The sequence below is a fragment of the Perca flavescens genome, chromosome 13, assembly GCF_004354835.1.
Source record: "Perca flavescens isolate YP-PL-M2 chromosome 13, PFLA_1.0, whole genome shotgun sequence".
Lineage (NCBI taxonomy): Eukaryota > Metazoa > Chordata > Actinopteri > Perciformes > Percidae > Perca > Perca flavescens.
The window spans coordinates 23577189-23593386 of record NC_041343.1 but is presented as its reverse complement, the minus strand read 5'-3'; positions in this window follow the sequence as shown (position 1 = coordinate 23593386).

Below are 16198 nucleotides of genomic sequence, written 5' to 3'. Positions count from 1 at the left end.
CGGGGTTAGCCAGCGATGCTTTATCGCTCTGCTAAAACTCAAACATTAAAATAACTGCCAGGCCCCCGCTCTGGTCAAGGAAACCATTTCATCACCTGACAGCAGCCATATAGCAGGAGGAATTATGAGAGAGGTGTCGTGGCAGCCAGCAGCGTGGGGAGAAAAGTGGGGGAGACAGGGGTAAGTAGGGGCGGAGGATGTGGGGTAATTTTCATAATGGAGGCGACAACAGTGCGCGAGCAGAAGGAGGGTTGAGTCTTTCTGCTGCAAGAAAAAAATTCAAAGACAGAATGAAGGGTGTGAATTCTAAAATGAGGTTTTCATTATTTCACTTGGGTTTTGGAATTAAAGTGAAAGTTATTACCCTTAATTATCATTCAAAATAGTAACATAAAAGATGATTGTACTTTTAAAATATTTAACAGTCAGCATTGACTAGCTTTAAGGGAATGGAGCTCTTTCTTCACTCTTTGCTGTTTAAAACAGTTGGAACCAAACCCATGACTCAATTTGACTTTTTGTTTGTTGTATAAATCCTGATATTTTGATATTATTTCTTGTCTCATTTCAAAATGTAATCATTCTTAAAGCGTAACTCTCACCAAAATGCAACCTAGGGTCTTTTTGTGAATGTACCCGAGTCAAACTTTCGTTTGAAAGCATATTTAGGACGGAAGCGCCACTTTTAAGATTTACCGTATTTTTAGGTTTTGAACAACTCACCGTAGCTCTTGTTGTTTCTGGCCGCAGCCATTTTATCAGTCAAAAACAGTCGATTTCCGAATGCAACCTAACAGGGAGGAGAGTAAAGATGGAAAGCTCCTAAAGCTTAGTTCCATATAAATGCACGGATAATTTGTTGTTTTGTCCATCCATCCATCCATCCATCCATCCATCCATCCATCCATCCATCCATCCATCTTTGTCCGCTTATCCGGTTTCGGGTCGCGGGGGGAGCAGCTCCAGCAGGGAGCACTGTTGTTTTGTCGTTAGTGAAAAACTTGTAGTTGAAAAAGGAGCCTCATATGGAGTCCGTTCATTCGCATTCGGATATCGACTCGTTTTGACTGCCGAGGTGTTAGCGGCCAGAAACAACAAGCGCTACGGTGAGTTGTTCAAAACCTTTTTTAGTAAACTCTGGCTACACAAACAACGTTGTCAATGCTTTGGTTAAGGTGTAGAGCTCCTGGTGATACTTCGAGCAAAGTTTCATGTTGTGTTGAGCCTTCTAGTGTTAGAAATAGCTATTTTGAGGCTAGCATAAAAGTGCCCCTATCACTCCCATTCAAAAGACCATTTGACCAAAAAACGAAATATGGTAAATCTTAAAAGTGGCGCTTCCCTCCTAAATATGCTTTTAAATGAAAGTTTGACTCGTGTACATTCACAAAAAGACCCTAGGTTGCATTTTGGCGAGAGTTACGCTTTAAAGATGCACAACATTCTGTACTGCTGAAGGGAACTGCAGAGGTGACACATTCCACATTTCGTCATTTGTTAATAATAAAATAATGATTAATGCAACTTTAAGCTCTCATGTTGTGACTTCTATCCTTGCAGTGGCCTTTTACATGTTGTGTAGTTGCAGTTTTGTATATTATTTATGTTTTTGGCAGCAGCTTTTATGTTTGTGAATGCTCTTCTTTGCCATGTTTCAGTTGAAAACAAAATATTTAATCTTCATGGAACTACCTAGTTTAGAAGATGCTACATCAGAAATATTAACATAATTTAAAAAATGGTATTGACAAACATATTGGAAAAACCTTTGGAAATGCCCCAGTGACTCTCAGTAGCCTGTTCACAGATAGCAGTTGAAAACCTCGAGCACATGAGCACAATTTATCAAGCTCTCTCAATTCATCCCAAAAGGGAAACATTTAGCAAGAGTCTGTGATGTGTGAAGAGGAAGCAGAGATGGATAAATCTATAATCACCTAAAGCAGCGGTTAGCAGACTCTATCGGAAAAACGATAGTGTGGCCAGTTGGTTCCCTGTGCTGTAATGAACCTCTGTCGGCTGCTTCGTTTTTATTTCTAGCCTTTGCTTCAACAAAAGGAAGAAACACCGCTGAAAGGCAAACTCCCCCAAATGACACTTACTCAGTGTTTTTAACCTAAGTGAGCCTCTCTCAGTGTCTTTGCTTTTTCTAGCTGTTTTCTGTTGAGCAGTAAGTAATGTCTCAAATAATTTCAGACAAGTCAAGTCTCGTGTCAAGTCCCTCTTCATAAGATTATTTTAAAAAAAGATTCTCTGATCAAAACCATGTTGATTGTGTTTTTCCAAAACTACAAGCAATTCTTTAAAACCATTGGCCTGTCATGCTTTGAAGTTTATTTTTCTGGGATTTTGCAACAAATCCCAAGATTCTTTAGGTAGTCAAGTTTTAGATAAGTCAAGGCGCAAGTCCTCATTTTTGTGACTCAAGTCCAGCTTGAGTCCAACTCTCAAGCTCTGCTCAGTGAGAACTGATAATGGGAGGTGAGTTTCTAATTCACTTTCCATATTCTCAGTTCCTGCTTTGTGTGATATCCTAAGCCCCTGTCAAGACACGATGTGAGTCCCCTACACGATGTGAGTCATGCATGTGCAGAACGGCCGCCATCTTTGACAGCTAGCTACGGCAAAACCACTTGGACGAAGTGTGAAAACGAAATACTTTCACCCAGGAAATGTGCGTTTGTTCCTCGGGATTGTTTTAATCCAAGCCATGATCTTTTTTTCTAAACTTAACTTGTCATTTCGGTGCCTAACCTTAACTGTCATGGCCGACTTTTTCTGACCTAACTCAACTGCCACAGCCCCTGAAAGGACCGTCGTTTGGCGGTACCTGTACCGGGCTCACACTCTGGTGCTTATATGATGGAGCTCTGTAACAAAATATTGAAGTGCTTCCTTAGTAAGACCGGTGGGACAGCCCGTTCTGGGAACGGCAAGGATTGCGGGTGGATAACGTGTATAGAGCAACGGCTTATACATTGTCCCATACTAGCAGCCTAAAATCTCGTATTTTATTTGCTTTTATATTTTTAACTGTTTTTAACTGCTCTTTAAAGCGCCCATATTATGCTCATTTTCAGGTTCATAAATGTATTTTAAGGTTGTACCAGAATAGGTTTACATGGTTTAATCTTCAAAAAACACCATATTTTTGTTGTACTGCACAGCTCTCTCTCACTGCTGCAGATCCTCTTTTCACCTGGTTTCTGTTTTAGCTACAGAGTGAGACCTCTTTTCTTCTTCTTCTTCTGTACTATCTTTGATTGCACTCGCACATGCACAGTAGCTCAGATGTAGATCATGTCAGCTAGCTAACTCTAGAGACAGTAAAATAAAGCCTGTTTCTCCAACTTTGGTCAGTTACAAGGCAGGATTAGCTGGGAGACTTCTAAATGAGGGCGCACATGTAAGTAGTTCTTTTGTAGATTATGGTGAACTTGTGTGTGTTGTAGCAGTGCTTTGCTATTGAGAACGACGTAGCATGCTAGCATTAGCATTAGCATTAGCTAACGCAACAAGCTAACGGTTGTGGTTAGCCAGCTCATTTCGGACTGTGACGTCACAGTCCGAGCCAATTTTGAACAGCTTACCAGGAGACTGAAGGCAGGACACATTCAGAAACCGTATCTCACTCAAAACAGCATGGATGGATTTTTTTCAAAGTTTGTATGTGTGTGGAAGCACCAGAGACACAAAAGAACACCCCAAATCCCAGAAAAAGGGTTTTTTTCATAATATGGGCACTTTAATGTTTAATTTCTTATACTGCACTGTAACTTTTATTCTCGTATTTTCTGTTTTTAACTTTTTAAATCGTTTTTATGTAAAGCACTTTGAATTTCCCTGTTGCTGAAATGTGCTATACAGATAAAGCTGCCTTGCCTTCCTTGTTGACTTTATGTAATTGCAGGTATATATTCTCCCAGCACTAACCTGAGCAGAGGTCTAATCAGCAAGCAAGAATAAGTGAAAACACCTGAGTAACTGTGCAGGCCCTTTAAATAGACCTTTCCCACAGTGGGCAGTTTGACTTGTCGAACACAGGTGCAACTAATCACATTAATGACCGCATTCAATTTAGGTGGACCAAAATCATTTGTTGAGTATGTGTTTAAGGTTGCAATGTTGGTAAAAAAAGAACTTAAAACTAAATGTTTTTTTTTTGTTTAATTTACCCTCTACACAGTGGGATGACTGTAAAACTACGTGTTTAAATGGGTTTTTAACAGATAAGTCAGGCTGGAAGGGGCAAATGTGGCAATCTGTTGATGAATCTCTGGAATTATAATGGTATTGTGTGATGTTTTCTAATAATAAGAGCAAGCAAAAAAAAAAACAATTATACTTGAAATACTGCCCAGTTACTACAGAAACTAGGAGTAAACTACTGTAAGCATGACTAACCATATTCCTTTGAAATGCAGCCCATTTTTATGAAATATAGCCTATATATTTTAATGGGAGGGAATTAGGCTACATATTGGCTTCTTGAGCCGTGTGTCGCCAATGCGCACATCGGTTTGAATTATGTTTTTATATTTTTTATTTGCGCTCACGATCGCTTACCACTGCCAGGGTTGCAACTGAAATAAAAGGCTAAAGCAACGACAGTTTATGGAAAGCCCAAGTGTAATTATGGTTAGTTCTTGGTCCTGACTGATGGGGAAGTGATATTGGAGTTGTGATTTAAACATCTACAGCGTTGGCTATTTATTTATTTTTTTGCCATCTTTCCTTCCTGTTTTAGGAAGCAGCGACTGTATTGCGTTTTGCCTGGAAAACCGAGTCTGTGTCCTACATATTCATGTAGAATTATAATTTGCTCTCCTTATATATAACATGCGGCTCTGGTAGATGTTTGCGATTGGTCGTGGTGCCCAAACACCGCCTCTTTTATGTGAACGCGTGCGTCTCTAGATTGGACAAACCTGGATTGATTGAACTAGTTGATAACCACCTTCGTGACACCGGTTATCCGGGACCACAGTTGTTAGGGTTAGTGAAGCCGGATTACTGAAAGAAATCCAGGACATGTTGATCTTGCTTCGTAGTACAGGCCTCTGCTGCGACTGATAAAATACCACACACACCAAACACACCACACCATTACAACACACAGCAGCACGCTGGGATGTTGCAATAAAAGATATTTTCTGTTAATGCTGTGGTGCACATTTAGTCCTCCAAACATCCCATTTATCTTTGCGTCCTTAATTACCACATATCAGAATATATTGGAAGTGAGTCGAGGCAACTCACTTCTGCACCGTCCCCGATTGCATGTGTGACTGCAGCCTTAATCACAATGTATTCTTAACTTGTGCTGTAAGATAAATTGCTTCTAGAAAGATGTTAATGTTTCTGTAATCTGCTCCCAGTCTCAGACAGCTGCTCCAGGCATTAAATAGACTGTAATTTCGAATCACCATTGTCATTATATCACTGTTCCTAATCTTACATTCTTCTTTTTTTCCCCCCTTATAACCTTTTGCAGTATTTAACAAGTAATTTACAATTTTTTTAAGACCTGACTGAGATTTTACAATGACTAAGATTTTTTAATAATGAGATTATTCCCTCTCCAAGTAATTACTTATTCTCTGACCCTTAGTGTAGCACAGCTCTAACATCACTGTTATTATTCTGTCCAGCTTTCTCATTTCATCCACAGCCCATAGAGGAAGTGCCTGCTAACCGTATTCCCTCACTAGCCATTAGTTCACATCTTAGTAGTGGTGGATTCCAAAAGAATCATTATTTTAATGATACTTTAAAATTAACTGATTAACTAATTTGCCAGCAGAAGTAAGTGTTTAAATGTCAGCTGTGTTCGGACTACACTTGTGTTTAAATTAAGCCATTGGTCTTGTTAACACCAAATCACAATTTCTGGTTCTCTACAGAAACCAAGTTGTGTTATGTGCAGATAGCTGATGTGTCCCTGCTGATTTATTAATGGTCATCATCAATTATGTTGTTTATCTATTGAAAAAACTTGGATTACAATTAGTTCTGTTGTCCTATCAACTTTGGGGTAGCTTCCTCTGTCAGAGTATAAACTACCGCATACTCCTCAACAGAGGAATAGTTTAAAGGAGTCAGTGTTTACAATTATGTGAATTGTCACTTTAGCGCGGAGACTTTGTTCAATGAAATTATGTAAAATCCTGAGAACGAAATGCCAGGAGAAGTAAACGTCACAGTACAGCGAAAATAGAAGCTTGAGGAGCTACTAACGCTAGCATGTGCTGGCTTGATAATGTAGCTACAGTAGTTCGCTGACTTGCCCTGTGAATAGTTGAGACTGTCCTCCCCTGAAAAACGACCCCATAGGATGTTTGTAAAAGCAGCAATTACAACCCATATTTACGTTTATTATTAGGCGGCACCCGTTAGTGGTCATACTAATTATGACGATAGTCTTGTAACGTGGTATTAAGACCCAGAAAGTCAGTTAAGGGTGGATGTCAGTTTGTGGTTGATGAGTCAAACAAACACAGGACTTTCACCCAGGAGACCTGTGTTTGTGTCCCATTTGAAATTAATATAAAAATAAAAGGAAACGGAAAGTTATTTAAACTTTTCTTAACAAACAGAACCATGCTCTGTGCGTAATTATCTCATGTACATACGCACAAAAGTGAAGTAACGTAAGAAATGTACTGATTTTAACCACAATCATTTTCTAAAACGTACCAAGTAGGTTTGTGCCTAAACCTAACCAAACTCACAACATTAACGATGTGGTCAAAAACTGCGAAAGTTTTTATGAGGACGGAAAAACGCTCCTGTGCGTTGTATGTCCTGCCACTGCTAGGGGCGTTAATTTATGAAATGCTCTTATGGGTCATATGAAAGGGGAAGGAACAGACAACCTATGTGGTAGGGTTTGGAGGACTTGTTGGAATAGTCCCTGTATGTCACCAAGCACACAATCAAACATTTCACAAACACAGTGGTGACATCATGTAACTCATCTTCAACCTGAGCAGAGAGGTCTAATCAGGATTCAAACTAAATATCGATTATGTGTGGTGTCTGTAGACTAGAAGAAGAGAGTATTTCCCATCTATTTTTTCACTGTATATACAAGAATGTTCTGGATGGAGGTAGACACATTTCTAAAAAAGAAACTTAAGATAAATATGTTTGATGTGATGCTATATTTTTGTCAAGATAGGATTGAAAATAACATGATGTATATTATACTACTATTTTTATTTTTTTTTTCCATTTCCATATACATAAGAAAAAATAGTCCGGAACCAAGCCAACTTTCCTAAACGTTATTAATGAATTTCAGCAATACAGCACCCTTTTATTTAATATTAAAAACAAAAAAAACATTAAGACCTTTAAGTTATTAAATGAATATAATATGAAATGATACACATGCTCTGGCATTATAAAATGCAAATTAATTTTTTTATCTGTTTCTTTTGTTCCTGTTTTCCATTTATCTGTGTGTACCTTTTGTATATATTAACTTTTTGTACAATAAAGAATTGAAAAAAAGCAAAAAAACTTTTAACTAATACCTCGGGATTCTACCTTGACGCTCTTAAGGGAACAAAGGTGTAATCGGCATTCGAGTGCAGATTTGTGCAAAGACTATATATAATAACAGTTCTGCAATTACTTTAACGTGGCTATAGCTCATACATGAACGCTGAAGATTTAAGACAAAAATAATTTGAACTAGAAAGAAAAAATGACTTTAAAAGAGAGCGTTGGTGAGGAATATGGATATGAATGAAACAAAGTTACCATGACGTAAGTACCAATGCTACCACTCATCACAAAGTAACATTTCAACATTGTTTATTTCACAATGGTTGTAGTGCTGTAGTGGATACCAATTTGAATATGGAAAAGTAAATATGGAAAGTAAACCCAGGAATGCACTTTATTTCCTTAAAAAGACGCATGAAAGAAATACTGAATAAGATATTGCTTTGAAGCCTGTGGAACAGAGGCAGAGCCTGGACTTGACTCCACGACTTCAGTTCTCTGTAGAAGTCAAAGTTGAACTTAATTGGTTTGGCAGTCAGGTAGTGTTCCCTTTTGGGGGAAAAAAAACGAAGAACACATGTTTGAGATTTGTTTCTTCAGTTCATTCAGCAGTTCACTTGCTTTGTCAGACTGGTAGTGCTGTTTGTATGGCAACTGGTCATTTTAAGATCAAATTAACTAATTCTTAATTACAATTTACTGCAAAGGAAAATGCAAAATTATTCCAATTTCCTCTCAATTCCTAACACTTTTTTCATGTAGTTTACACTACATGATTTTAGCCCTGATCTTCCACCCCAACAGTTTTTTGGAAATTGCAGACAAAAGCCCCAGATCTGAGGCAAATAAGCGCTTGCTCCTGTGAGCGACGATCGCTATATATCACACACACAGTAACTTCAAGATACCCCATTATAAGAGACAGTTGTGTAATGGGATAAGTAAAGCAATCTGACCACTTTGAAAGTCGTAGTGTGTAGCTGCCATTACGTAATGGTTCTCATCGAGCCGCAAGTCCTCATATGTGTCTATATGCGTTTCTACTCTTTTTCACTGATCTGGGTGCAGTTGACCTAACAGTCGCTTTGCAGTCCTGTTAAGAAGCAATTTAAGGGCCAGCTGCATGGCTCACAGATGCTATGTTATATGTTAAGTGAGTTCTTGTCAGAAGGAATAAAAGAAGAAAGGAAACTGAAAATAGCGGGATGGTCAAAGAGATGTAAATATGCTACGGAATGATGCAGGATAGCATTAGATAACAAGGATAATGCAGATTATCCACACACACACAAAGAAAACAAGGAAAAATAGGAGGTGAAGTGTATTTTCATGTGACATGATATCAGCTGATAGTATTCACAATTATGGACACAATGAAAGTTATTAAGCTCTATATCAGCTTGTGTGTTTCATTAAAAAGAGAAAATCCTTTTGTGAAACACTTATCAAACCAAAGAAACAAAATGAAGAAATAAACCAAATTTGAATCACCACGAGAAGAAAGAATTGTATCCAAAATGACCCCTCAGTGAGGCGTTATTATGGATCCCACGTAACTTCAAGGCAAGTCCCGCCCTACGAAGCAGCTCGATTGGTTGGGGTTAGGCATTGACCTCGAGTGGTTAAGGTTAGGATAGCCGATTGGTCAGGGGATAGGACCTGAACAAATCGGGTTACGTTACCTTGCGTAAGCATGGATGCCTGGCCAATAGTAGTGTGTGAATGCTATTGAAGGGCAGGTCTTGCCTAGAAGTTGCGTGCCCGTCTTTCCTGAACCTTAACCATACCTAAGTTGTCATGTGCAGACATTGCAGAAAGCAAGAACTTTAAAAACATCAGTTGACATTTGATGGTATCTGGGGTTTTATATCGCTCAATAACATTGTTGTATGAATGACATTCAAAATCTTCTTCTGAATCTAAGAAAAGAAGATCAGAAAGGAAATTCATCTTTTTCATATATCACATCGAGCTGCACGGGTGAAGAACATGACTTTTTTGTTTAATAAATAAATCTAAAAGTAACTCCACCTCTACCCTCATGCCATGAAGTGCTTTGGAGACATCTCTGTGTTTAGCCGTTAGTAAACTCCAGTTCTCCACATGACCTCCATTATGATGCCAGCTGTGGTTGCTGGGAGATCTGTAAAAAGCCACTCCAGAGAAGTTGATGTCAGCTACAGGGCACGCCACTCCCCTTGAGATTTTGACTACTTCTGGTTTCCACTTCAACACGGCAGCTGTTGTGGTGGCATCACGTGCAGTGCCAGCATCACTTTCAACTGGTGACCAACAGATGTTAATAAGAAAAATACACAGTGGGAGGGGGTGGACATTTTCTGAGCTGTACAAAGGCAGTCACCTGAGGCAGGTTGGAGGCAGGAATGGAGCCAGGCATTAGCTTCATAAGGAAGGCAGCCAGCTAAATGGCAGCCTGTAAATCTGTTCAGACAGTGGCTTAAAATGGAGGCATTAATGTGTTATTGCTTATTAGAGCCACCATGTGTTCCAGCCTCAGGGACTGGGTGCTCACTTGCAGTGCGGGGTGTTACACTTTTTTTTTTTTGTAAATGTGAGGGAATTTTCAATGCTAAAGGGAATCACTTATTTGACCTTCTTCAGTGGTTGAGACCCGATGCTGGTGGTGAAGCAAAGAAATATCCAAAATTATAAAAAAAGAAATATGTATGGAGTTTAACACTGTGCATTTTTAAACAGTTCATCACATTGTTATACTTATTAACTTGATTAAACTGTATTGCATTCAACAAGCATTTTTTAAATATTGTGTACTTCTTGAGAATTCATGTTCAAGAGCCAAGACAGTCCAAAACCCTACATCTGGGTGACCACCAAAACAACTGAGCTCAGACCTCAGCGGAAGAGCACCTCAGCAGATGGGTCCCATCTCAACTTAGAGCATTTCCTTATTTAATTAATTTAATTTAATAATTACCTTTTAATTTCCAACCCCCACTAACTGACTGCAGGTTCAGATTTCACTGTTGTTGTAAGTTAATGAAGTTGTTGCTACATTTATTTATGTATGTGAGTTTAACCCCCACAACAACAGTAGATTGCAGGGAATTGTGTCATCATAGCATCATCCTTGTATCTTCCTGTGTGAAACCACTCTGTAAACAAGCCAGTAAAACAATAACATCTGCTAAAACATACCTATTATAGCTGATTAGACCTTTGAGCATGTTGCTACATAAATCTGCACATTAAATGAGACAAAAACAATGATGCCTTTTTAAATATGGAGATCACATATCCATGTACGTCATGTGAAGACTCACACACTCCCGTAGAATATTTGCTAATTAATGCTGTATTTAGCTCAATGAATGGCCTCATTAGAATAACTGGTTATATGTAACGGTGATTATGGCAGGACATTAGTCAACTCAATTGCATCTTGTTTGTGGTTATGAAGTAAATTGACCTACAGGAACATTAAGGACAAACGCTACAATTCCCAGGTTTTTTGATCAGGTTCCAGGACTTGAAGGGGCTGCTAGAAAGAGACAAGAGATGTAAGAGATGTTAATGCAGAAATACTGGTACTTATTTGGAGAACCAATCCTCATGTTGAAATATTAACACCAAGTATATTTGATTAAATAATGCAAATGTTAAAGTTTTAGCAGAAAAGCAGCAGTGATAATTGGAAACCTGCAAATAATTCAGACCGGCCTGAATAAGAAAACAACCGTATAGATCGATTGTGAAAGCAGCTCATAATGACCCATAACTACGCTTCTTGTTGGGTGGTGTCCTCTAGTGACTGTAATTACCGCGAGGGCAAACAAGGAAGCGAGGTGACAAAGTACAAGAATGCCAAATTCTGCGTAAGTAGTTTTATTTAACTAATTTAAAGCCAATCCCTGATGTTTAACCAACCTTTACTATTTTTGTTGGCTAAACTTAACTAGTTCTGTTTTACAACATTAACTACGTGTTTAAAATTATCTGTCACGTTTATAACGGCCACAGTGCAGCAGTAAATAGAACTGTCGTGTCGTTTTGGGAGTCATTGACAATCTTCAAAGGACGTATTGAAATAATTGTATAAGATAAGAAAAAAAAAGAAAAGCAATTATATTGCCCACTGCCGCTGGCAACACTTATAACAAGCATGACTTTCTGTCTTCTAGACTACCACTAACAGCCCAACATGGATATGGAGTAAAACAAAGGGAATTGTAAAGTAGAGTGGTCGTTTAGGCAAAAAGAACAAGAATAGAAGGAGACAGAGAGGAAAAGAACTAGAGTAGAAAAAGAGATAGGAGAGGTTGGGACTGACTGTCAAGCAGGTATAAACATGTAACTGTGGGGATAAACGAGAGAAGAGAAATTGCTGGAAGGAAGCTGGAGAAAAGTGTGTGTGTGTGTTCGCGCTCTCTCTGGTATTGAAACACCAGGCAACTGCATGTTTCCGTGTTCCAGTCTGCTGTTGTCAAACCCTGCCGGGGCTGCTGGGTAAGAGAAGCATGGGATAGCAGCTGTGACTGTGCGCTGTGTGTAGTGGCTGTAAATGCATCCTTGTTTCTAGCCATGAATGTGTGACTCTACATGGGTATTAGCAACCTAGAAATAACCTTTATATTCTACCATTTGTTATTAGATTAGATAGATGTTCACAGATAGTTATTAGTATGTGGCAGGCAGACAGGAAACATGGGGATAGAGAGAGTTATGACCTGCAACATCAACGTGAGGAGGAAATATTTTTAATGAACATACAGTGTGTGCCATATTATATCCGATCGGATAGAGGGGGCTTCCACTTATTGCAAGCTTGGTGGTTAAATCCCTGGCTCTTCTTGGCTACATGTGGAAGTGTCCTTGAGCAAGACACTGAACTGTCAAGAGTCAGGCCAATGCCATGTAGTTATTTATAATGCACTTTTTTTGGATACAGGTGCTGTATAAATAAAGCATTATATAAATGTGTTTACCATGTTGTAAAATAAAGTGTTTCTTTGTATTTCTTACCTCACAGCAACATATTTATGGTGGTATGTTAATGTTAATCGTTAAAGCTACAGCTGTAAAGTCCCAAAATGCAGCAAGAATCCCATCAACTTGGGACAAATGCCCTGTAGAAAAAAGTTCTTTACCCTGACAGGTATAAGCATGGGTATACATGTGCTCATGACACATCTGAATGTCTGCAGGTTGTTTTTTTTGTTTTTTGTGTGTGTGTGTGTGTGTGTGTGTGTGTGTGTGTGTTTGGGAAAGACAGAAGGAGGGTAGAGGGAGTTATGTCCCTTTAGTTGCTCATCCAGGCAGAGCTGACTAGTGGGGTGTTGACAGTCTTCTGCCGCTGCCTCCTCTTACTGTCCGTCTGCCTTCCTAACAGCTCACTAACAGCTGCTCCATGCCAAACCCTTTTTCTTTTATCTCTCTTATTCTTCCAACTGTCCTACCTATAATCCTTATAAATCCGTTCTCGTAAAATTTGGACGCTTGGGCAGTGGCTATCAGCGTCAGATGTGGCGCAAAAAGCACCATTCAGCGTGTGTGTGTGTAGAACTCGCCGGGCAGAGCAGCAGCTACGCAGCGCTTGAAGAACGGTAGTGACTAGTATCAACGCCCGAAATTCCGCATAGGAAGGTTGGTTGGGGTGGTAGATGGGTCAAACACAGGACTTTCACCCAGGAGACCGGGGTTTGCGTCCCGTGCGTCACATTTCCTAAACCCAACTGTCCCGTTCTTCTGATCCTAGACCCAACTGTCATGTGTGTTATGGAAACGTACATTTTATAAGCCCACCCATGATCTTTTCCTTAACCTAACTGCGTCAAAAGTGACACATAATAGTCCCGACCAAGCACGTTTAGATAAAGCGTGTTTAGATATTACGCTAAAGGAGATTTTAAGCGTCAATAACAACGCCAAAGGCACCTGACCAAGCGTCTGTATTTTACGCAATGGATGTGAGAATGTGATGTACAACCTGTCCTTATACAACCAAAGCCAACCAAGCCTTTTCCAATACAATATTTTTTATTTTGTACTTCACTTTATACTTCAAGTCTTTCTTCCTTCAGCAGCCCCTCTAATTGCTGGTACTACCTTCTTCCTCCATTTCATCCTTTCCTTTCCTTCGCTCTGTCTTCCATTCTTCTTCCTCCTTCATCCATCCATCTCTATTCTTCTCAAATCTTCTTCCCTCACTTTCTGTACTTCTTTCTGTCCTTCATTCCTCTCTATGCCTTCCTCCCCCTTCATTTATAGCTTCTTGGGAGGCACTGCTTGATTTCTTCCTCCGTCCTCCTCACTCTTGTCATCTTCTTCAAATAGAAAAAAGGGGAGGAGAAGCAGAGGAAGGAAAATTAGACAGGCAAAAGAGAGAGACAGAGGATTGGGATGACTGTGATTAAGCCATTAAAACAGTAGGCTAATTTAATTGACAAGCTGTTAAGTAATTGTCTCTATTTGTTCCCATACATTATTGAGCTCTTGACTCCTGTTATGACAGCAGCCTGCTGCTTATTATACATCTGCATGTGTGTCTTGTGTGTGTATACACTGTGTGTTTATTTTCTTGAGTATTACTCTTTGAATTTGTCTGGCATGAAACTTACACAGACAACAAGAAAGACAAAGGGATTTACTTTGATACATGTTAACCCAAGGGGGGTCGCTAAGTGAATAACCCACAGAAAATGATCACCCGACTCTTCGGTTCCCTTCAGCTTTACAGTTGTTCTGGTTTTCTTGTCCGCAACTTTTCTGTTTTGGTTCACTCTCACCGCTCTCACAGCATTGTTTCCAGCCGCATTAAGCAACTGTTTCAGAGAAAAACAGCAGAGGAAAGTTTAAAATAATAAATATTTGTGGAGCAAAAGTATGTTTTTCTTCTTTCTATCATGTTGATAATTTTGCGACCCCTCTGATTTTGTCCTGACCCCCGTCTGATTTTGTCCTGACCCCCAGGTTAAACATCATTGCCCTAATAGACCATACTAGCAGATTTGACGATTTTAACTTTCCATTGGCTGTCAAGTGTGTTGTTACATAGTTGTCTGATACATTTTTATTTGAGGGCCCCCTCCATTCCTCATCTGCCCAATAATTTCTCCGTCTTAACAAAGACTACCAATATCAGATGCCAGAAGCCCCCTCCCCCTGGCCACCACCCCCCCCCCCTCCCCCCCCTCCCTCCTCCTCCTCCCCCCCCCTCCCCCTCCCCCCCGTGCTCTGCCCCTAAATATAACCAACATTGGTGGTTTTATTGTACACATGTATTTGTATTGATAAAATATGTAATACTGATGTGACCAATATATATTATTTATGTGCATATCATAAAACAGGTACAGTCATAAAAATGTTCCTTTCAGAAAGTTTTTCCTTTCTGAAAAGTATACCTTTCAGAAAAGCCTTGCTTGTAAATTCCAGTCACACATACTCAGTCTGTAATCCCGGTGAGCGCAAACAATCAGGAAAGCTTTGCCTCTTCCATACTTCCAGTTGCCAATAATATGTGACACTGAGCAGTATCTGGCAGCTGATTGGCTTGTTTCTTCTGCAAATTCATCATTTGAAGGCCCCTCACTCATCACACTACGTACACAACCAATGCTAGCAACTACACCAGCAATAGCTGGCAGATGTAGCCTCGTTGAGAAAGGAGCCAAGTGTTTATAGTGAGGCAGCTTTGTGAGAATGGCAGATACACACACACACACACACACACACACACACACACACACACACACACACACACACACACACACACACACACACACACACAAAGTCCTTCAGATATGATTATTTACAACATGTGCAGGTGTTTGCGATAGGGAACAAAAGTGTAAATACCCAAAACAAAACAAATACTGTGTAGCAGGGATGAAAAGAGTTCTACAATATTTTACTGAAGCAAAAGTAAAAGTAAAAAGTAGGTCAGTTAATGATGTTAATGATGTTAATGATAATGTTATAAGATAACACTGTTCAATTAACACCTTATTTAAAAAATTAAGTGTGTTATCATGTCAACGTATACACAAGTGTAACAAAATGACACCGTACCACCAAGCCCTCATGTACAACCCAACAATGTATTCATTTTCTTTAGACGGACATTTGCAGCCTTTTACATGCAACCGATCATCAATTTTCAAAATATAAATATACTTAAGATTAAAAATATGTAAGTACACAAAAAACTGACTTTGTTACAGTAACAAGAGTAAATGTAATTAATAACTTCCACTTCTGCTGTGATAGAATTTAAAAAAAGAAAACACAATATTGCTGTATACTGATTAGTTGTCACTTCGTCAACTGAATGAAAACACACATTTTACAATGTGTGTGTATTACTTTTGTAGGTGATATAGACTGACACTGAGGGGATACCAGTATCCTAACTAACCACACGGTTTAATGATCACCAGCACTCACTTCAGATGCTGGTCCCAGCTCTAACATGATTGTCATTTTTAATCCAGTGGTTGGCATTCAGCTGCTGACTCTCATTCCTGTTCTCTCAGCGTAACGTGAGAGCGCTCACTTCGGCTTAAGTACTCAGGATGGAGAAGTAAACTGAGACACATAATGAAGAGGACACACGCTGGGCAGGAGCTAATATTGGGAGAAGATATCTAACCACAGAACTGGCATCAGGGTTCAGTGTTCTTTACCATTTACATTATGTTGTTATGGT